This window comes from Geotrypetes seraphini, chromosome 1 (genome assembly GCF_902459505.1).
Source record: "Geotrypetes seraphini chromosome 1, aGeoSer1.1, whole genome shotgun sequence".
In the NCBI taxonomy this organism is placed as follows: domain Eukaryota; kingdom Metazoa; phylum Chordata; class Amphibia; order Gymnophiona; family Dermophiidae; genus Geotrypetes; species Geotrypetes seraphini.
In genome coordinates this window covers 208,176,742-208,200,706 of record NC_047084.1, presented here as the reverse complement: position 1 = coordinate 208,200,706, position 23,965 = coordinate 208,176,742, and the positions used below count along the sequence as shown (strand labels likewise).

The following is a 23,965-nucleotide window of genomic DNA, read 5'->3' as shown; positions in this document are numbered from 1 at the left end:
TAGGCTTGCTATGCCACTCACATGCCTTCACTCATGTAAGTTTCAGGCACCACCTCCAGAGACCAGCCCTAATGTGAAGTGGCAGGATATGGGTTCACTTCTATTCCCCAGTTGGTGCCACATAACAGCCTCATGGCATGGCACTGTATGTCTGGTTGCTTCTTCATCTTCTCGGTCTGGTGAAATTTTCTCTTAACCCAGCATGTTAGCCAAATTATCAGAATGAGAGAGCAGAGCTGACCAATTTTATCACAAAAGGATGAAAGTCTATATGTAATAACATTTCCCAGTACGTGATTTTTCAAGGAAAATATTTCCTCATGATTGTTTATCTTCAATGCTTTAATTACATTAAACCCCCCTAGTGGTAAAAGAGAGTATAAGAGAAAAAGGAGAAAAAACCACTTTATGTACAGAAGGTGATAACATGTGACACAATACTTGTGTGTAAGGTAGTATTTGTGTGAGATAAGAGAAACAACACTAATGCACTTAAAGGTATTCTGTAGGACATTCAGAAAATACACCTTTTTATGTTCTGGACATAATTATTATGTCATTTAAGAGAGACCATACACACGTACAGAATGTGATAACAGAATCCAACATCTCTCCCTCCCCCACTCCCTCTCCCAAGTCCTATATCACTTCCTCTTTACTTTCTACCCCTCCCCCAAATCTGGCAGCACTCTGGTGTAAGCAGCATCTTGCTGCTGGCCAGGGTACCTATTGGTCGGCTATCTCTGCTGGGAACCTTCCCCGATATCTACTCCTTCCTCACCTCCACTGTGTGTCTACTTTACATTTCTTGTAAACATTGCTGAGCGGAGGAACCAATTTCTCAATGCTGCCCTGCATCTTCTCTCCACTATGCCCTGTCCTCTCTGACAACTCCCTGTTTCCGCTCGGCCGGGCAGTGGAGAGACGCCGCCGGGTGGCGGCAGGGCAGCATTGAGAAATTGGTTCCTCCACCGGGCAACCTGTACAAGAAATGTAAAGTAGACGCGTGGTAGAGGTGGGGGAGAAGTAAATGGTGGGGAAGGTTTGCAGTGGAGAGAGCTGACCAGCAGGTACGCTGGCCAGCAGCAAGATACTGCTCCCAGGAAAGTGCCACCTGTGTAGATACACTGTTGGCCCTGTTACCACCAGGAATTTTGGGGTAGGCAATGGCCCATGTGCGGTCCCCGTTCCGATACCTATGCTGCCACCAGATGAGAGATGAGTATAGCAGTCTCTAGTAGGGGAGAAGAAAATAAAACCATTTGAAATAATCATTTTATTGTGGCATACCGTGAACAACAAAGTGCAGACTGTTCAACTTAACATACTTTAAAGTAGACTCCCAGGTTGTCTTGTGTGCCATCCAGTTCGTGAGGGTCATACTTTGAATGCACAATATTTCAAGTCATTTCTGCAGTCCTCCTGCGTAATGCAGTACGGGAGAAACGTCCAGAACTATTGCACAATGCCATAATCCTACATGACAATGCTTTGAAGGATGTTAACAGTTAAAACATACTTGCTCTCAAGCTGACTGTGTGCTTGGTTTAATGAAACAGTTAACATTTCCTGTTTGTTACGATAACTATGATTTCAAATGTCATGGTTTTTGTTTTTCCCCTACCAGAGACTGCTGCACTCATCTCTTGGTAGCAACATTAAGAAGTACATGGCACACACTTTCAAACGTATATATTAGATTTCCAGTATTGGCACATTTTTGAGAGACAAAAATAGTTGCCAAGACTTACGAATCAACCCTCGGTATAAATTTGGAGATCTGAAAAAGGGATGTGGCCATGGGAGGGCAAGGGCAGGTCAGGGACGTTCTAGGAATATGTATACAGTGTTACAGAATACAGCAGTTTTTAAGTTTAAATTTTCTGCTAGAGATAGGCTGGCAAGCAGAGCAGACACTGGCTTAGTCTCCATTCCCTCCTGCCCACTCAACTTCCACCACCCCTAGTTCAATTCTTTACTTATAGTCTTAATTTATAGTCAGGTATTCTAGTTAGGACAACAGGAGAACTCTTTATTACATATTCTTACTATATTTTGTTACCTGCTAAGAAACCAACACTAAATAAGCATACAATATAATCCTATGGCTCTCTAAGAAACAAACACTAAATAAAACATATAATATAATCATAAGACTCTCTATACTAGTCTGATATATTCCTAGTAGCTTAATAAGATTTAATTAATTAATCAGCACAATAATGAGGTACAGATAGTATTTTAGCAGCAAGAGGGTTGCTATCCAGTCTTTTGCACTGAGTGTCATATGTATTAATATCTCCCAGTTGGTGAGAAATTATACAGTATGTATGTGCTCGCTGCAAAGAGCTCCTAGGTCTCAGAGAATGAGTACATTCCATTGAGGTTAGAGTAGCAGACTTGGAGGAGCTGATGGAGACAGAGAAATACATAGGGTTGTCCTACCTACAGAGAAGTCCCACCTCCAGTCTGGCAGCCTCTATGCTGCCTTGGAGGAAGGAGGTCTCCTAAAAGGAAATCATCACTGGTGAAGTAGGAAACAACCCTGTAGGCAGGACCTGCCCACCAGGGAATGCAATATCTTCTCACATTGAGGATGTGTCTCCAGGGGTTTCTGCTCAGGAGGGAAGGGTTAGCTTAGAGGTTGTAGTTTGTGAATCAATCATTAGACAAAGAGATAGCTGGGTGGCTGGTGGATGTGAGGATCGCCTGGTCACTTGCCTGCCTGGTGCAAAGGTGGTGGACCTCATACATCACTTATATAGGATTTTTTAGATGGTGCTGGGGAGAAGTCGGCTGTCTTAGTGCATGAAGGTACCAATGATATAGGAAAATGTAGAAGGGAGGTTCTGGAAGTCAAATTTAGGCTCTTAGATAGAAAGCTGAAATCCAGATCCTCCAAGGTAGCATTTTCAGAAATGCTCCCAGTTCCACACGTAGGACCCAAGAGGCAAGCAGAGCTCTGAAGTCTCAATGCATGGTTGAGACGATGATGCAGGGATGAGGGATTTAGATTTGTTAGGAAATGAGCAACTTTATGGGAAAGGGGGAGCTTTTTTCCGAAAGGATGAACTGCACCTTAACCAGGATGGAACCAGGCTGCTAGTGCTAGGTGGAGAAAGAGCAGTTTTTAAACTGAGATGAGAGAAAGCTGACAGTTGCTCAGAAGCGAATGGTTTGGTGTGAAATATCCTTGAAGGATACTATTGAAACAGGAGATTTAGGGAGTCCCAATAGAGAAGTTTCAATAATGGTGAAAGAAAGCCAGGAATGTTTAAGAAGATGGCAAAGTGAAAGACTCACATTTTCCCTGTCATCTTCTCAGTAGCCTGTAGATACAAGGAAAAAAATACAATTTGAAGTGTCTGTATACAAATGCTAGAAGCCTGAAAAATAAAATAGGAGAGTTAGAGTACTGTATATAGCACTGAATGATGAGGTAGATATAATAGCCATCTCAGAGACCTGGTGGAAGGAGGACAATCAATGGGACATTTTATACCTGGGTACAAATTATACAAATATACTTTCCTATATTGATTTGTATTTCACATCCCCTCTTTCCTTGTGTCCTGAGTATGTTAAGTTAAACTTTAATCCCTAATGTTATTATATAAAGTTTTGTATTGTATTGTTTCCCACCAAATGTTCATCGCTTAGAAATATGATTAAGCGATTAATCAAAAAAACCATTAAACTTGAAACTTGAAACTTGATCACAAGGATAGAGTAGATCAATTTGGATAGGGCTTTCACTATATGTTAAATAGGGAATTGAATCAAACAAACATTCTGCATGACTTAGATAGCATATGGATAGAAATTCAATATGTGAAGGGAGGGAATATAAAGGTAGGGTTATATTATTGTCCCCGGGGACAAAATGAAAAGACAGATGAAAAAATATTTTCAAAAAGATTAGGAGAGCTGGCAAATTGGTCAAAAGTCTAATAATGGATGATTTCAATTAGATCTTGCACAAACTGTTTGTCTTGTAATGTGGATTTATTTATTGCGATACCCTTGTGAATTGAATTATGTGGGTCAGACATCTTGTGTGTTAAAGACAAAATTGATTGAACATCGTCATTATATTCGGGCACAGAAGCTTATAGAATCTCTGGTGGCTCACTGTGTGCAATTCAGCAATGATTTTGATCAATTTTATTGTGTGGTGTTGGAGCAACTTTAGGTAACTAACTACCCATCGAGGTGACATCAAACGTTGGCTTCGCCAACATGAAAAAAAGATGGATCTTTAAATAGAATTCTGTGATATCTAAAGGCCTGAACCTCAGGGGAGTAACTCTGTGGAACAAATTAACTGGACCACTGAGGGCCTTATCGGACATCCAGAAGTTTAAAAAAATACTTAAAACTACATTATTTCTAGAAGCATTTCAATAAAAGATATGTTGTTGCCCACTAGTTTTAGGATAAATGAGATTTATGAAATCTGGGTTTTAAGATGTAATTATTCATCTGTAATGTAAGATATTTGTATAAATCTTGTTTGTTTTATTTTATGTATGTAACTTATGTAATGCCGCTTAGGAATAAGCGGTTGATAAATCTTTTAAATAAATAAATTGCTATAGAATGGAAGACATTTCTATACCTCTGTCCTGTATTGGTTGAGTGAATTTCTATAATATTCTCTCTTATCTGCTAAATGAATTTTAGTGTATGTGTGGTTCATTGATGTGTATGAAATACTGTATCGTATATTATCTAGTTTGCTTTTTTCAGTTTGGTTTTTATACATATTGTTAATTGGTTTATGTGTGGGATGGGCTTTCCTCCATGTCTACAGAGCTGGTTGGCTTTTTTGAATGTTTTTGACAGCTAGAATGGCACTTGATACTTTTTTGAACCTCAGCACAATCCATACCAGTATGTATCAGGTCAGCACGTGATTGACGCAGGAAAGTGGTGTTTTATAGCCCGGCGTCATTTGGGTGCATTGGTGTGCTGCTCGGCCAGAGAACTTTTGTATAAGGCATTTTGGGTCTTTTTTCCCCTGACACAGTGAGTAGACCTGCGAAACAGAAGCCCCATTGAGAGTACATTGTGAAGGAACACTAAGGACTGGATTGAGCTGGCGTTATTTTAGAAACGTACCGCACAGTGAAGCGTGCAGTAATTTCATGCGTGCGCTAAAAACGCTAGCGCACCTTAGGAAAAGGAGCCCTTAGTGGAATGCAAGGCATAGTACAGGAATTAACTGTGCTGGGTCCTCTGGGAAACAGTGAACGTAATGTGATAAAATGATAGGAGGCTTGCGCCAGAAGACGTATGAGGAGAGACTGGAAGCCCTGAATATGTATATCCTAGAGGAAAGGAGAGACAGGGGAGATATGATTCAGATGTTCAAATACTTGAAGGGTATTAACGTAGAACAAAATCTTTTCCAGAGAAAGGAAAATGGTAAAACCAGAGGACATAATTTGAGGTTGAGGGGTGGTAGATTCAGGGGCAATGTTAGGAAATTCTACTTTACGGAGAGGGTAGTGGATGCCTGGAATGCGCTCCCAAGAGAGGTGGTGGAGAGTAAAACTGTGACTGAGTTCAAAGAAGCGTGGGATGAACACAGAAGATTTAGAATCAGAAAATAATATTAAATATTGAACTAGGCCAGTTACTGGGCAGACTTGCACGGTCTGTGTCTGTGTATGGCCGTTTGGTGGAGGATGGGCAGGGGAGGGCTTCAATGGCTGGGAGGGTGTAGATGGGCTGGAGTAAGTCTTAACAGAGATTTCGGCAGTTGGAACCCAAGCACAGTACCGGGTAAAGCTTTGGATTCTTGCCCAGAAATAGCTAAGAAGAAAAAAATTTTTTAAAAAAAATTTAAATTGAATCAGGTTGGGCAGACTGGATGGACCATTCGGGTCTTTATCTGCCGTCATCTACTATATTGAGCTGATACCTGGAATGATGTCGCAAAAGAAATCTACTGTGGCAGCATTTACTGTAATTTTCGAAAGGGCAACTATGATAAAATGAGGGAAATGGTTAAAAAGAAACTAAAAGTATCAGTTACAAAGGTTAGGACTATAAACCAGGTGTGGATGTTAATTAAAAATACCATCATAGAAGCCCAGAACAGATGTATTCAAAGTATTAACAAAGGTGGAAAGAAGAGGAAACGAGAGCTGGTTTGGTTAAAAGGTGAATTGAAAGAGGCTATTAGAGCCAAAAAAAAAAAAAATAATCCTTTAAAGAATGGAAAAAGGACTCAAATGAAGAAAATAAGAACATGCATAAGCACTGGCAAGTTAGATGCAAAACATTAATAAAGAAAGCTAAGAAAGAATAAGAAGAGAAACTTGCCAAACAGGCAAAAACTCATAGAAATAGGTTTTTTTTTGGTTCATCAGAAACATCTGAAAACCTGGCTTTTCTCAAAAATCTAACACTCCCTCCTCATCTGATATCCTAGCCCTCTAACATCCTTCTTTCCTCCGATCTTCATCTAGCCCTTTCCTTGGAGTTCCTTTCTCATTACAATTCCTGTAAACCGTGCCGATCTCCACGACTATGGAGATGGTGCGGTATACAAACCTAAGGTTTAGTTTAGTTTAGTTAGGAAATCTGTGGGACTGTTGGATGATCAAGGAGCAAATGTGGCGCTCAGGAAGGATAAGGCCATAGCAGAGAGACTGAATGAATTCTTTGCTTCGGTCTTTGCGGAAGAAGATGTAAGAGATCTACCTGAACCGGAAATGGTTTTCATGGGTGATGATGCAGAGGAATTGAAAGAAATCTCTGTTAATTTGGAAGATGTACCATGCCAATTTGACAAGTTAAAAAGTGATAAATCACCTGGACTGGATGGTATACATCCCAGGGTACTAAAAGAACTCAAACATGAAATTGCTGACCTGCTGTTAGTGATCTGTAACCTGTCGCTAAAATTGTCTGTAGTACCTGAAGATTGGAGGGTGACCAATGTTACACTGAATTTTAAAAAGGGTTCCAGGGGAGTTCTGGGAAATTACAGACCGGTAAGCATGACTTCAGTGCTGAGCAAAATAGAAGAAACAATTATAAAATAATAAAATTGTAGAACACATAGACAAACATGATTTAATGGGTCATTCAGCATGGGTTCAGCCAAGGGACATCTTGCCTCACACAATTTGCTGGACTTCTTTGAAGGTGTGAATAAACATGTGGATAAAGGTGAGCCGGTTGATATGGTGTAACTAAATTTTCAGAAAGCTTTTGACAAAGTTCCTCATGAGAGGTTCCTGAGACAATTAAAGAGTCATGGGATAGGAGGCAAAGTTCAATTGTGGATTAGGAATTGGTTATCGGATACAAACAGAGGGTAGAGTTAAATGGCCATTTTTTCTCAATGGAGGAGGGTAAATAGTGAAGTGCTGCAGGGATCTGTACTGGGACCGGTGCTAATTAACTTATTTATAAATGATATTGAAAATGGAATGAGTGAGGTGATTTAATTTGCAAATGGCAATAAACTGTTCAAAGTTGTGAAAACTCATGCAGATTGTGAAAAACATACAACAAAACTGGAAAGGAAGAACTAATAAGGTAAACTTCACTTAAATATATAAACTTTCAACCTGAGAGGTGCTCAGAACCTTGAAAAACAGGCAGACCTTAAGGAAATTGGAAGACTGGGCATCCAAATGGCAGGTGAAATTTAATATGGACAAATGCAAAGTGATGCACATTGGGAAGAATAACCCAAATCATAGTTACCATATGATTAGGGTTATTCCACCTTAGGGAATTCCACCTTAGGGGTCAGCGTCCAAGAAAAAGATCTGGGTGTCATTATAGATAATATGATGAAACCTTCCACTTCATGTGCGGCGGTGGCCAAAAAAGCAAACAAGATGCTAGGAATTATTAAAAAGGGATGGTTAACAAGACTAAGAATGTTATAATGCCTTTGTATTGCTCCATGGTGAGACCTCACCTGGAGTATTGTGTTCAATTCTTGTCACCTTATCTCAAGAAAGATATAGTGGAACTAGAAAAGGTTCAAAGAAGAGAGACCAAGATGATAAAGGAGATGGAACTCCTCTCATATGAGGAAAGACTAAAAAGGTTAGGGATCTTCAGCTTGGAAAAGAGACAGCTGAGACGAGATATGATTGAAGTGTACAAAATTCTGAGCGGTGTAGAACGGGTATAAGTGCATCGATTTTTTACTCTGTCAAAAATTACACTTAATGAAGTTACATAGAAATACTTTTAAAACCGATAGGAGGAAATACTTTTTCACTCTGAGAATAGTTAAGCTATGGAATGCGTTGCCAGAAGTTGTGATAAGAATGGTTAACGTAGCTGGTTTTAAGAAAGGTTTGGACAATTTCCTGGAGGAAAAGTCCATAGACTGTAATTGAGACTGACATGGGGGAAGCCACTGCTTGCCCTGGATCGGTAGCATGGAATATTGCTACTATTTGGGGTTTTGCCAGGTGCTTGTGACCTGAATTGGCCACCATGAGGACAGGTTACTGGGCTAGACAGACCATTGGTCTGACCCAGTACGGCTATTCTTATGCTCTTACAGAATAGCACTTGGAATTCATGAGGTTTTTTTGGTGCCATATTTAGAACCTAGACCAAAGAGGGTAATTTTATAAACCTTATATTTTCACTTCTATATTTAGTATAAAGTTTGTTAATGAAGACAAGCTATAATCTATTTTCTATACAGTATAGCTGGATCCTCAGAAGTGCATCAAACACATCATTCACCACGTTTGAAAGGTTGCACTAAAATTGTCATTGATCTGCTGAACATTTTCTTATTTCTTCTATATTCTTTTATTTTTTTACATTTCATTTAACTCCATAGGTTCCACAGGTTTTCCAGAACTACATTTCTGGCACCTATCTATGCTGTGAATTGCCCCTGGTTTCATAGAAACAGGAACTTCTTCCTTGTTTCAAATAGCAGCCTTTATTAACGATCTTCTTAGTCCCTCAGCGTCACCACTCAGAACTCAAACGTATCACTGTTCTGAGCTTTACGTGGCAAATCGTCACTGGGTCTGCATGTACTATTTTATAATTTATCAAGAGCTTAATTTATAGTTTTTAAATAATTTTAAATAGTTTACTTAGCTTTATATGCTGTTATTTCTATTAGCAGATGTCTATATCAAGCAGGGTGTCTCAGCCGACATGTTTCGCGGGGACCGCTTTATCAAGGCTTCACCCCCTTCTGCTGTCAACCTCCTCGAATACTCTAAATTAAACTATAAATTAAGCTCTTGATAAATTATAAAATAGTACATGCAGACCCAGTGACGATTTGCCACGTAAAGCTCAGAACAGTGATACGTTTGAGTTCTGAGTGGTGACGCTGAGGGTCTAAGAAGATCGTTAATAAAGGCTGCTATTTGAAACAAGGAAGAAGTTCCTGTTTCTATGAAACCAGTATATAAAAGGTAGCCATTTGATATTTTCATGCTATATATTTGGTGAATTGCCCCTGTACATCCATTCAACTCTGCTCTGCCTTAAATCTCTGTATTGTACTATATGCCGGTAATGTTCAGCCTTTAGATAACTCTGTTCACCGCATTGAAATATATACAAATAAAACTTTAAGTTATGTTATGTATGTGGACACATGCATGTGGACATGCTAGTATTCCAAACATTTTATGTGTATAACATGCACTTCAAAGTTAGAACCTTTTTTATAGACTTGCCCTTAGGTGTCACAGTGGAATTTATGACTAATAAAATGAAATACACTTCTCCCTCTGTATTCGCGGTTTCAGTATTCGTTGTTTCGATTATTTGTGTTTTTTAGCTTGCTGTCTTCTCCCCCCCCCCCCCCAATTACATCAGCTTGCATAGAGAAATTGCTGATTCCAAGTGTTTACAGAGAAAATCACTGATTCCCAGCACTTCTTCACTGTGTTTTGCCTCTCCTTCTGGAACAGGCCAGGTCTCCCACCGCGGTTTCATCATATTCACGATGGTTTATAATAGAAAACAGCGAATGACATATGAAAAAGTTTTTCTGTATTTGCGGTTCTGTTAATCCCCCTATCACAGCGAATACGGAGGGAGAAGTGTACAGCATCTGAATGACTAAGACCCAGCCCAGCAAGGAGCTGAGTGTGACAGCAGTGGGCGGAGCAATGAGGCGGAGAATCACTGTACAAAATCATTGTATGTGTGTGTATTTGTATGGAACCATATTGGGCTATTTTGGGGGCTCTTTATTTTTAGAACTCCCTGACTGATTTGGCCCTGTTTTTAAACTGCATGTGTTTTATCTCCATGCAAATCTCATTTCATTCAGTATTTGGAGAGCTATTTTGCTCCAAATGCTCCAGTCTGGACCCCTTAAGTATACTTTCCTTCCAACATTCCATTAGATTGGAAATAATAAAAAGAAAACAAAAATTGCAATAGTATAGCAAAATTAGAGGACAATTGCATGGTTTAGCTGCTGATCAAGTTACATTTCTTGCCTGGAGGCAAGATACAGCATATTTTTGATCCTCTAGCTGCTGTTTCTCCTGCTCTGTGCTCCAATCTTCTCCAGGCTCACCCCCTCCATTCCTGCTCTCTGCAGCTGTCTGGCAGGAGAGAGGGGTTCGTGCAGGAAACAGAGTGCTGATTCCTGCTGCCTGAGAACTGGGCAATGGTTGGTAGAGCCAAAGGAATAGAGAGCCCTGTGCATTCATGCAATGACCTCTCTCCCCTCCCCCCCCCCCAGTGTGTACAAGTAAAGCAATTCTTGCTGTTGATGTTTCCTTGGACATTACATCTGGGGGGGGGGGGGGTGGCTGTCCCATTTGCCCCTCCCCCAAGAGAGGTTTTGGTGCCTAAATAAAAGCCTTATTGCATCTCCACCTTTAAAAAGTACTGTCCCAGGGGATGAGAGAGAGACAGTCTGTCAGGACTGGAGGGAAAGGGTAAAACCTGATCACAGTAAAACGAGAGGGGGGCAAAGCAGCCTCTTCTTTCTTCCCTCCCTGGAGGGAGGAGAGAGCGAGAGCTCTTGCTGCTTAGAGATCCCTCTCCGATTTTGTCCCTGGCACCTGCATCCAGCCGCTCTCTTCCGAGTCCGTAGGCAGCAAAAGCGGCGGCAACAGAAGCATCATCGCCCCCTCCCCCCCCCTCCTCCCGCCCCAGCAGCCGAAGGGCTGCAGATTCCTCCTCCTGCTGCTGGGGATCGCGGGCGTTCAGAGCCCGGGGAGATGGAAGGGAGCCCCGGGGCTGTGCCATCTCCTTCTCCTCCGCTGGGTTCCTGCAGCCTGCCAGCGCCAGAGCGCGATGCTCCCTGCCGGCAGCAAACGTGACCCGGGCGACCGCAGCACTCACTCGTCCTCCTCTCCAGCAGCAGGTAAGGAGGTCAGGGGGATGGGCTAGGGGCGGCCATCTCCCCCTCCCTGGGGATCGAATAGATTAGGGGTTACAGAGCCCCCCGCTCCCTCCCCCCCCCCCGTGCGACCTGAAACTGCCTTTTCATTACAGGAGACGGTGATCGGTGGAGGTCCCCTGAGACAGTCACTTCTTGACTCCTTTTGGGGGGATTGTATCTCTCAGGAAATGGGGAAACGGAGCAGCAGCTCGTACCATCGGTAGCCAATGCTCCCACACGAGATCAGGTTCTGCAGTCCTGCAACAAAAGGGCACATTTCTTTAAATCTTTCCAGATTTGAAAACTTTCACTGATTTCTCTCTTATTTTCCCCCCTTTTGTATTCATTTTTCTTGTAAAGAAGTTGCCTTTAAACCGCCTCCATGCTTTCAGATAAATTCTGGGTCTGGGTTTTGGGCTAAATTGCTTTTTTTTTTTTTTTTTTGGAAAATGTTAGTGGCAGCAGCTCCTCTTTTGCTCTGCTGGCTGACTGTGCCTTTGTACATGGTCTGGGGTTGGTGATGGCCATCAGCCATTCAGTGTGTGTCCTTCAAAGTCTGCCTGCTGCTCCTCTTCTGCATTGGTAATCAAGGTGCATGGCTGCAGGACTTACAGGAGAGAACCAGGTGAGAAGATTCAGAGCCAATTATATGGACTCTCGTTATGGAACTGATTGAATGCTACTACTGTATTTCACTAGCTTTGTGAATTTATTTACATTTAGTTTGTGCCTTTACCACAGGCTACCCACCATCTATTTAATATATCCTCATCATATATTATCAAGGAATTTCTTTAACATCAAAAAATCTTCTGATATATTATAGTTTACTTGAATGTCATATTGTTATCCCTTTCAAGAATCACTTTTCATTTCTCTTGTTCATACAGTCTTATATTATGTTTATGAGATATGACCTCAGTGGCTACTTCTGTACAGAATAAATCTGTTGAAAGTACAGAATTTTAGTGTAGCTAGCCTCCTCATTGGTCTTATCCCCCTACCTACCACTCAAATCTATTTCTTTATCATTTAAAGTGCTTTTAGTAGTCATAAATAACAGACTAGGCATAAACAGGGCTTAACTGGAGACCTAAAGGAAGCAGAACTGAGCAGGGCCAGGAGCAACAGGAAGTGGCCTAGGAAGTAGAGCAGTGGTTCCCAAACCCTGTCCTGGGGGACCCCCAGCCAGTCGGGTTTTCAAGATATCCCTAATGAATATGCATGAGAGAGATTTGCATACCTGTCGCTTCCATTATATGCAAATCTCTCTCATGCATATTCATTAGGGATATCTTGAAAACCCGACTGGCTGGGGGTCCCCCGGGACAGGGTTTGGGAACCACTGAAGTAGAGGGACTATTCTGTGCTCTGCTCTGGACTTCTTCACCTCCTCTTCCCTATAGGCTGCCCTAGAGGGAGGGGCTGGAGCAGAACACCCCATTGTTCTGGAATCAGAAAAGAAATGGGAGAACTGCATTCCAGTCTGTTTCCTCAGAGCTTAAGCCTTGGGCACAGAAGTCATTTCCTTGTCCCCGGAGGGCTTACAATTGGCCCTATTTACTAAGGGGTATATTCTATAAATGGCGCTGAAAATTAGGCGATGGTAGGAGATCCGGCAAACTACAGACCGATGAGTCTGACCTTGGTACCGGGAAAGATGGTAGACGCTGCATCATTGATCACCTTGATGGCCACGGTCTGATGAGGACCAGCCAGCACGATTTCAACAAAGGCAGATCTTAAACTTCCTGCACTTCTTTGAGGGAGTAAACAGGCAGATAGACAAGGGTGATCCGGTTGACATTGTATATCTGAATTTTCAGAAGGCGTTCAACAAGGTTCCACATGAACGACTACTTCAGGAAATTGCGAGCCATGGAATCAAGGTTGAAATACTCACATGGATTAAAAACTGGCTGGAGCATAGGAAACAGAGAGTGGGGGTAAATGGACAATACTCGGACTGGAAGAGCGTCACCAGTGGGGTGCTCTTCAACATCTTTATAAATGATCTGGATATTGGTACGACAAATGAGGTGATTAAATTTGCGGATGATACGAAGTTATTCAGAGTAGTGAGGACACAGGGAGATTGCGAAGATCTGCAACGTGATATAATCAAGCTCGAGAAATGGGCATCGACATGGCAAATGAGGTTCAACGTGGATAAGTGTAAAGTGATGCATATCGATAACAAAAATCTCATGCACGAATGTAGGATGTCCAGGACGGTACTTGGAGAGACCTCCCAGGAAAGAGACTTGGGAGTTCTGATCGACAAGTCGATGAAGCCGTCCGTGCAATGTGCGGCGGCGGCAAAAAGGGCGAACAGAATGCTAGGAATGATAAAGAAGGGATCACGAACAGATCGGTGAAGGTTTATCATGCCGCTGTACCGGGCCATGGTGCACCCTCACCTGGAGTACTGCGTCCAGCACTGGTTGCCATATATGAAGAAGGACACGGTACTACTTGAAAGGGCCCAGAGAAGAGCGACTAAAATGGTTAAAGGGCTGGAGGAGTTGCCGTACAGTGAGAGATTGGAAAAACTGGGCCTCTTCTCCCTTGAAAAGAGGAGAAGGAGAGGGGACATGATCGAAACATTCAAAATACTGAAGGGAATAGACTTAGTACATAAAAGATTGTTCACCCTCTCTAAGGTAGGGAGAACGAGAGGGCACTCTCTAAAGTTGAAAGGGGATAGATTCCTTACAAACGTAAAGAAGTTCTTCACCCAGAGAGTAGTAGAAAACTGGAACGCTCTTCCGGAGTCTGTTATAGGGGATAACACCCTCAGGGATTCAAGACAAAGTTGGACAAGTTCCTGCAAAACTGGAACGTACGCAGGTGAGGCTGGACTCATTTAGAGCACTGGTCTTTGACCTGGGCATTGCCGCGTGAGCAGACTGCTGTGTACAATGGACCACTGATCTGACCCAGCAGCAGCAATTCTTATGTTCTTATGTTAGGGAAGGATGGAAAGCTGCTCTACAGGGGGATAGGAGGGATGGAAAGCTGCTGCACATGGGGTGGAGGGGGGGAGAGTAGAGAGAGGAAGAATTGTTGGACATGGGGAGGAAGGGATAAAGGGAGAGATGCAACAAAGAGGTAGAAAGGGGTGAGAGGGAGAAATTAGTTCATTTTATTTCCACTTATCTTTTCAGAAAAGCTTGACTTATTTTTTTACTAAGGATTTTTATGACTGGCAGACTGTGAGCAAGTTTGGGGCCAGGGAGAACTACACAGCAGTGGCGTAGTAAAGAGTGGAGGCGGCCCGCCCTGGGCACCGTCTTGGTGGGGGTGCCCACACTCCTCCTCCTCTCTGCTTCCCCCCCCCCCCACTCCTCACTTCTCCTCCTGTCATGTGCGCACCTTTACATCTCCCCCCACTGCACTTCTGGCTCTTCGTGGGTGCAAGCAGCAACTCCAACCTGCTGCTCACGCCAGCGTCAGTTCTTCCTCTGATGTCACTTCCGGATCCTGCACCTACGAAGTGACATCAGAGGGAGAGATGCCGACGTGGGCATCAAGTTGGGGATGCTGCTTGCGCCGGGAAAGTTAAAGAGGTATGGGGGCAGGGAAGGAGCTGGGGGTGGAGAAGAGGGCACGGGAGGGGCACCATTGCCTCGGGCGCCTCTCACCCTTGCTAGGCCACTGCTAAACAGTGATCTTTTATTGAATGGAGAGGCTGTATAGGAGAATGGGGAATGGTGAGAGGGGCTAAATAATGGGGAAGACATAGCCTGTGGGCTTTAAGCCTAAGTTTAAGTAGTTTGTAGATTATACATTGTTCTATAGCAGTGGTCTCAAACTCGAGGCCCGGGGGCCACATGCGGCCCGCCAGGTATTATTTTGAGGCCCTCGGTATGTTTATCATAATCACAAAAGTAAAATAAAACAGTTTCTTGATCATATGTCTCTTTAGCTATAAATTACAATATTATTATTAAGACTTAGCTTATTATTATTACAATATTACATTACAATATTATTATTAAGACTTAGCTTTTTTTTTTTTCTTTTTGAGGCCCTCCAAGTACCTACAAATCCAAAATGTGACCCTGCAAAGGGTTTGAGTTTGAGATCACTGTTCTATAGGGAGCCAATTATGGTTTCAAAGCAATGGGAAGACCTGATCAGATCTCTGAGCATGGTATAAAAGCCTAATAGCTATATTTTGAATTGATTGGAGCTTTTTTGTAGGTTGACACGTGAACAACCAAGGAGTAACCTTAGACGGACACCTATTCCCTATCCACCCACATACTCCAAGTAGTCTCTACCTCCTTCTACTACCTCCGCCAACTGAGAAGGATCAAACCCTACATCTCCACACCTGACCTAGCCCAACTCCTCTATGCATATGTCCTCTCCAGAATGGATTACTGCATCTCCCTATTAAATGGAATAACCAAAAAAGATCTCAAGCGCCTCCAACGGGTCCAAAATGCAGCTATCCACCTCCTACACAGCCTCAACTACCATGATCCCATCTCCCCAGTGCTCCGCGCTGAACACTGGCTCCCAATTAGCCAACGCTGTGCATTCAAGGCCCTGGCAATAGCACACAAAATAATTTATGCCACCACCCCCTCCTACATAAAATCCAAGCTACCCATCTACATCCTCACCCGCACCCTCCACTCAGAAACAGAGATACGCCTATGCATTCCCCCCGGAAGGTCCCTCCTCTCAGAAACCGCCCGCAAACACTCCTACAGCCACTTCATTCACCAACTCTGAAACCAACTCCCCCCTCAACTCAGACTACAGAACTCACTAATGACATTCCGGAAAATGGTAAAGACCCTCCTCTTCAACTAAAGGTCACCCTAAGTCTACACCCAACCCCTTAAACCCCACCTCTACCCTTCTTTCTCCATTCTAATCTTCTGCCTAAATTTCTGTATAGTCCACTCTCAAATAACTTGTATCTAAACTAAGCTACTTATATTTAAACTACTGTTCTTAATTTGCTGTATAGTCCCTATATTTACACTGCTGCACAGTCTCGTATGTCCAAGTATTTAAATCTACTGTATAATCTTGTATGTCCAATTCACTCCATTGTGAATGTTTACTTGTAAACCGTTCTGAGCTACTGGGAGGACGGGATAAAAATCTAAATAAATAAATATAACACAATACGAGGACTTCTATTCTGCCACTTACATGTGGATTACAAAAGATACAAAGAGGCTCACAATTTTCCCCAATTTACAATATATCATAATGTAAATGTAAAGAAAGAAGTAACTCTAACAACAAAAATAATAAAGTCTTATAGGTAGGTACTAAAAAGAAGAGTTTTTAATAATCTTCTAAATCTTAATGTAAGAAGATTCTAAAAGTAGGAGGCTGAGAATTACAAGGTTTTACAGCTATATAAGGATAGGATGCTGTTAAAAAAAAAAAAAAAAAGACAATATCGTATCTTATTTACAGAGGGAAAGAGAAGTGAAAGATTTTTCTGAGAACGTTGGCCCTTCAACAGCTTGACTGCAGGAAGTCAACTATTATATCTCCACTGAGTCATCTCTTCTCCAAGCTGAGAGCCCTAGCCGCTTTAGCCTTTCCTCATAGGGAAGCTGTTCCATCTCTTTTTATCATTGTCACCTTGCTATGTACCTTTTCTAATTCCGCTGTATCTTTTTTGAGATACGGCAACCAGAATTGCACACAGTATTTGAGGTGCAGCTGTTCCATAGAGCGATACAAAGGCATTATAACATTTGCATTTTTGCTTTCCATTCTTTTCCTGATAATTCTTAGCATTCTATTTGTTTTCTTAGCTGCTACCACACATTGAGCTGAGGGTTTCAACGTATCCTCAATGATGACACCTAGATTCTTTTCCTGGGTCGAGACTCCTAACTTGGAACCCTGCATTACCCTGCATTATCTCCTATCCCATGACTTTCTAATTTCCTCAGAAGTCTTTCATGAGATACTTTGTCGAATGCCTTTTGAAAATCCAACAGGCTCACCTTTATTCATGTGTTCATTCACCCCGTCAAAGAAATGTAGTAAATTGGTGAGACAAGCTTTTCCTTGATTAAATCCATGTTGGCTTTGTCTCATTACTCCATGTTTATGTACAAGGGGCTGCTGAAAAGTTCTCAGCCCAACCAAGAAGAGAATGATGTATGAAACTTACAAGTTATTCCATACTTTTCTTGACACTTTTCATTTCATTTCTTATAATTGAAACAAAAATTTTCTACAAACATAATCGTAGTTATTATTCTGTCAGTGTAATTGATACATGTATCTCAACTGACAATTCTGAAGTTGAAAACAAAAAGTGTCAAGAAAAGGGTGGAATAACTTGTAAGTTTCATGGCTCCACATCATTCTCTTCTTGGCTGGGTTGAGAACCTTTCAATGACCCCTTGTATATGCTCTGCCATTTTATTCTTTATAATAGTCTATACCATTTTACCCAGCACCGACGCCACACTTACCAGTCTATAATTTCCTGGATCACCTCTGGAAACCTTTGTGAAAATTGATGTTATGTTGGTTACCCTCCAGTCTTCTGGTACCATGCTGGATTTTAAAGATAAATTACAAATAACTAACAATAGCTCTGCAAGTTCATTTTTTTAAGTCTGTCAGCACTCTAGGATGTATACCATCTGGTCCAGGCAATTTGTTACTGTTCAGTTTGTCAAATTGCCTCATTACATCTTCCAGAGTTACAGAGATTTGTTTCAGTTTCTCTGGCTCATCAGTATTGAATAGCATTTCTGGCACTGGTATCTCCTCTACATCTTCCTTGGTGAAGACCGAAACAAATAATTAATTTAATTCATCCCTAAGCACCCCTTTTACCCCTTGGTCATCTAGCAGTCCAACTCATTCTTTTCCCAGCTTCTTGGTTTTAATATGCCTAAAAAAGATTTTACTATGGGCACCTTTTACTAAGCTGCATTAGGGCTTTAACACGTGGAATAGCGTGTGCTACATTGCCGCGCGCGCTAGCCATTAATGCTAGAAGCGTAGCGTGCGGTAATTTCCTGTGTGCGCTAAAACGCACCTATGTGTTTTTGCTTCCAGCGCAATCTTCTTTTCAAGGTCTCTTTTGCCTTCCTCATTAGTGCCTTGCATTTGACTTACCATGCCTTGTGCTATTTACAGTTATTTTCAGTCAGATCCTTCCACTTTCTGAAGGATTCTCTTTTAGCTCTAATAGCTTCCGTCATTTTATTCATTAACCACTTTGGCTGCCATTTGGTCTTCTTTCCTCCTTTTTTAATACATGGAACATATCTGGTCTGGGCTTTCAGGATGGTATTTTTAGAATAATATTCATGCCTGATGTAAATTTTTGACCTTTGCAGCTGCTCCTCTAAGTTTCTATTTTACCATTCTTCTCATATTATCATAGTCTCCTTTTTTAAAGTTAAATGCTATTGTATTGAACTTCCTATGTGAACTTGCTCCAGGGATTACATTAAATCTGATCATGTTATGATCACTTTTATCAAGTGGCATCAGCACCATTACCTCCTGCACCAATTAATGCACTCCACTAAGAACTAGTGCTGCCTGAATCAGGGAAAACATTTTCGATTCAATTTGGCGTATTGAATCAATTTTTCGATTTGATTCACTTTTCCTGCCCAATCGGACATTTTTTTTCAAACGTCCTGGCAGGTTTATTTTGTAGCCTTCCCCCCCATCTTTTCCCTCTCCAACCCCAAGCCGATGCTGTGGTGTAAACAAAATAAATAAAAAAGTCTTTTGCTCTCTGTTAGGTCCTAGGTCACGCTTGCTAACACCAGCTCTGTCAGGATACACATTTCAAATCTGATATACTGTGATCACAAAATAGAAAATAAAATTATTTTTTCTACCTTCCACTGCCATATCCAACATTTGTTTCGTTCCCACTATTTATCATCTTTCTCTCTTTCCTTGCCTTGTACCCTGGGCCAAACTTCTCTAGTCACCTCCATGCATCATCTTTCCTTTCCTCCCTCCATTATCATGTGCAACATTTCTTTCTCTCTCTCCATGCACCATCTCTCCCTGCCCTCCACCCTATGTCTAACATTTCTCCCTCTCTCTTCTCCATGCATGTCTCCCCTCTACCATATACAGGATTTTTCCCTCGCACCCCTTTCTACCTCTTCTCTCCCTTCCTCTCCTCCACCCCAACAATTCTTCTCTCCTCTCTCCCTCCATCTTTCCTCTTCTGCTATCCCTCTGAGTAGCAGCTTTCCTCCCCTCCCACTCATTCCCCTATGTAGCAGCTTTTCATCCATCCCTCCCATCCGCCTGTGCAGCAACACCCTACAACACCCTACCGACTCTCCCACCTTGAGACCTAACATACCTTTGAGGCCTCCTAAAGAACAGTGGCAGCGGCAGTGGATGGTCATCAGCACCATTGCTTTGAATGGACTACTCGTGGCCTGCCTCACTAGGGCTTCTCTCTGCCGCATCATCAGTGACACAGCATTGTGGATATCCTAAAAACCTGAATGGCATGGGCTTCCCCTAGGACAGATTTGAGAACCACTGATATCTCTAAACATGGTGGAGAGGAAAGAAGCTGAGGCCTCAGAGGCATGCCATCAAGGCAATTGCTAATTTATTTATTTTTTGTTCTTGAGTATCTCTTTGAAGAAATATATTCCATTGCCAATTAACTTCAAAGTGTGGCAACAAGCAGACCTTCTTTTACCTCACCTGTCTATGCAGGATTATATTTGCTGTGCCCTCTATGTACTCTTCTAACCTTGTTTACCTTCACTCCCCTCCCCTGTTCCATATGATCTAATCTAATCTAAATCTTGGACTCATATACTGAGTCATCCCTGAAAAACAAGGCTTGACTCAGTTGACAATAATTGTAATTAAAGAAAGGATTGACATCATGGAAACTCATCTGCTAGAAAACGCTGAAACAAAGCTGTTTTCAGAATTTTTCTGAAAACTTGAGGAGATAAACAAAATCTTATTTGAGATGGTGGATCAACCCAAATTGCTTTTAATAGGTAAGGGAAGGAATGCACTATCTTTACTGAAAGATATTACTGCCTTCTACAGTAGGAAAAGAGAGTTTAAATATATGGAGAGTTCTACTTTTTGAAGATCTCAAAGAATTTAAAGCTAGAGCAATTAGCGAATCAGAGATGTAAGATTTTTTAAAAACTATACAGGCACTATAAAGGCCAGAGGCTATGGTAAGAGTAGATCGCGTAGTTCAGGGGTCTCAAAATCCCTCCTTGAGGGCCGCAATCCAGTCGGGTTTTCAGGATTTCCCTAATGAATGTGCATGAGATCTATGTGCATGTACTGCTTTCAATGCATATTCATTAGGGAAATCCTGAAAACCCGACTGGAATGCGGCCTCAAGGAGGGACTTTGAGATCCCTGTAGCTGGTTTTAAGAAAGGTTTGGACAATTACCTGGAGGAAAAGTCCATAGTCTGTTATTGAGAAAGACTTGTGGGAAGCCACTGTTTGCCCTGGATTGCTACTCCTTGGGTTTTGGCCAGGTACTAGTGACCTGGATTGGCCACCGTGATAGGGCAACTGGGCTTGATGGACCATTGGTCTGACCCAGTAAAGCTATTCTTATGTTCACATTTAAACTGAACTCTCAATCGAAAAGAAAGCCAATGTAAACTCCTTAACATAGGTGATAAATTATTGTACTTCGCTATACCAGAAATCAGTCTTAAAGCAGTATTTTGAATAAGCTGGATTTTTGTTTTCATTTACGTTGTTCAAACTCACATAAATGGAGTTACAGTAGTCCAATTGTGCCAAAATGATGGATTGGACCAAAATTGCAAAATGATGTTGATAAAACGGGTGACAGACACTTTTCAGTGTACGCAGACTGAAGAAACATTTCTTGATCAGATGGTTTACCTGAAAATGGAAAGTGAGGGCGAAGTCTAAATAGATTCCCAACACTCTAGAGAAAAACTCAATTGGTAGAATCATCACCGGAACTAAGGGTAATTGAACTAGGAAGTTTTACTGTTTCTGGACCAAACCAGAGCAGTTTTGTTTTCAATGTATTCAATTCCATTTGAACCAACTGTAATTTGGATAAGCAAGAATTTATGCTAGCTGTAAAATTACTCAAGTTAGGGCTGACTTTGATCAAGATAAAAATATCATCCGCATAGGTGAATTCGATAGAACTAATTTTATAAAATTTTAACAGTCATATAAATATTAAAGAGGATAGGAGATAAGGGGGAACTATTCCATGTATTCCCAATCACTTTATTAATCCCTTTGTTATTCCCGTGAATTATAAATTGTCTTGAACCTTGTTAGGCAAAGAACGAATCAGAAATTGCAGATTAGATTAAATTAGATTAGAGTATGGCAGATCATGGATCCCATTTGCACACCAGTAGAAGTTTCTTTTAATCAGCCTGGAAATGTGACCGCTGAGGCATGATAGATTTGATTCTCTCCAGGAAGTTACCAATCACTATCTGTACATTTCGATGTTCAACACCAGCCTGACAGCCTATTTTATTTTCAACATTTCAGAAATGTAAATTTCTGCCATAAAATCCACCAACTATCAGCCATGGGTTTGTTGGGCTGCCTTGCTGTGAGCACTTTCACCTCTAACTTCTGCTGCCTTTTCATTAGAATTAAATTTTAATTCCTTCCTTCATGCAAAGCTGAGATCCTGCTGGCAAGGTAATGAATGGCGATAATGCAGTCTGACAGCTTCACTAGATGGGCTGCACTTGTTCATTACTGAAACTTTCCATTGCAGAATATCCTTCCTCTGAATGTTGGCTACTTCAAGCAATAGCCCAACACAGGGGTCTCAAAGTCCCTCCTTGAGGGCCGCAATCCAGTCGGGTTTTCAAGATTTCCCCAATGAATATGCATGAGATCTATGTGCATGCACTGCTTTCAATGCATATCATTGGGGAAATCCTGAAAACCCGACTGGATTGCGGCCCTCGAGGAGGGACTTTGAGATCCCTGGCCCAACACAACTAACAAATATGAAAAATAAGAAGAGAAAGTATGCAGAGGCATGTTTTTAGGAAGGCTTTTCTAAATTATTTGTGTAGAAGATGTAACTGCAGAAGGAGTTGTGTTGAGGAGGTGATTGGAGGGTGAATAAGTATGGGGTATGTGAGGAAAGACCAAAAAGGTTAGTGCTCTTCAGCTAGGAGAAGAGACGGCTGAGGGGAGAGATATGATTGAAGTCTACAAAATCCTGAGTAGAGTAGAATGGGTACAAGTGGATCGAGTTTTTACTCCGTCAAAAAATAATACGAAGACTAGGGGACACTTGATGTTACAGGAAAATACTTTTAAAACCAATAGGAGGAAATATTTTTTCACTCAGGGAATAGTTAAGCTGTGGAACACGTTGCCGCAGGTTGTGGTAAGAACAGTTAACGTAGCTGGGTTTTAAGAAAGGTTGGGACAATTTCCTGGAGGAAAAGTCCATAGTCTGTTATTGAGACAGACATGGGTGAACTTCTGCTTGCCCTGGATTGGTTGCATGGAATGTTGCTACGTTTTGGATTTTTGCCAGGTACTAGTGACCTGGATTGGCCACCGTGAGAACGGGCTACTGGGCTTGATGGGCCATTGGTCTGACCCAGTAAGGCTATTTTTATGTTTTTATGTGTGCATGGGTGAAATCTGATTGAGGTGTTTGTATGGGGTTATGGGAGTATGTTTATGGGTAAAAGGTGTTATATGTATGTGAGAGTTACAGGACTGTATCTGAGTGGGTGGAAATGTGTGTGTATATATGTGGGTGCAAGGACTTGCTGTAGGAGTTTTTTTTATTGCATGGGGTTATAAGCTCTGTGTTAAGGCATTGGCTATGTGTTTTGTTGGAAACAGATGTGGTTCTGAGGGAATGTGTGTGTGAAGTGTTTGAGATTAGTGAATTGTACATCGTATGTGTTTAGATGTGTGGAGGGTTTTGTATATGTTGGATGGCTGTAAGGGTTGTTTATTGTTCATTTCTTTATTTATAAGTATTTTATTAAACACTTCTTCATGCTCCCAGAACAGAGTGAGGATGTCTGTCACAGCAGTGGGGGGGGGGAGGGAGGGGGGAGGACACTAATTCTATAATGGCATTTGGGTGCCCCCCAATTCGTTAAAGAATACTGAAATAAACCTTCATTAGGGTGCCTAAAGGCATTTTCCAGAACTGGACTGTGCAATAATCTAACATTTTTTTGCCTAATTTTTCATGGTAGCATTTCCTAGATTCATAGAGGCATTTTTTTGAGATTTAAGGTCCCCTTTAGACAGCCACAGCAGTGAGTCCCAGAAATGAATGGACTGTGTCGCATTTGCCACACGGGAGTTGCTACCGTGGCTTTGTATTTTCCCATTATGAAACACCATTGCCAAGTTCCGAGTCATTAAGGGGTCCTTTTATTAAGGCACACTAACTGATTTAGCGCACACGCTAAAGATTAGCACGCGTTAAATGATAAGGCATCCATTATATTCTATGGCCGCCTTAGCATTTAGCGTGCACTAAATCGGTTAGCGCATCTTTATAAAAGGACCCCTAAGAGCTGGAATCTATAAATGGCACTCAAAATCGTGCTGTAAAAGAGTGGCA

General features: G+C 41.7%; 1 protein-coding gene across 2 annotated transcripts in view; it reads left to right on the top strand.

The window, feature by feature from the left end:
- Positions 1–10,901: 10,901 nt before the first annotated feature.
- TRMT9B (tRNA methyltransferase 9B (putative)) overlaps positions 10,902–23,965 on the top strand; it is a 60,232-nt gene continuing 47,168 nt past the window's right edge. Inside the window, exon 1 of one of the 2 annotated variants that reach the window (XM_033944494.1) lies at positions 10,902–11,347. The gene's annotated coding sequence lies outside the window, so the exon portion shown is untranslated. Of the gene's footprint in view, positions 11,348–11,858; positions 11,991–23,965 lie in introns of those variants that run through there. The other variant, XM_033944502.1, reaches the window with a different exon arrangement.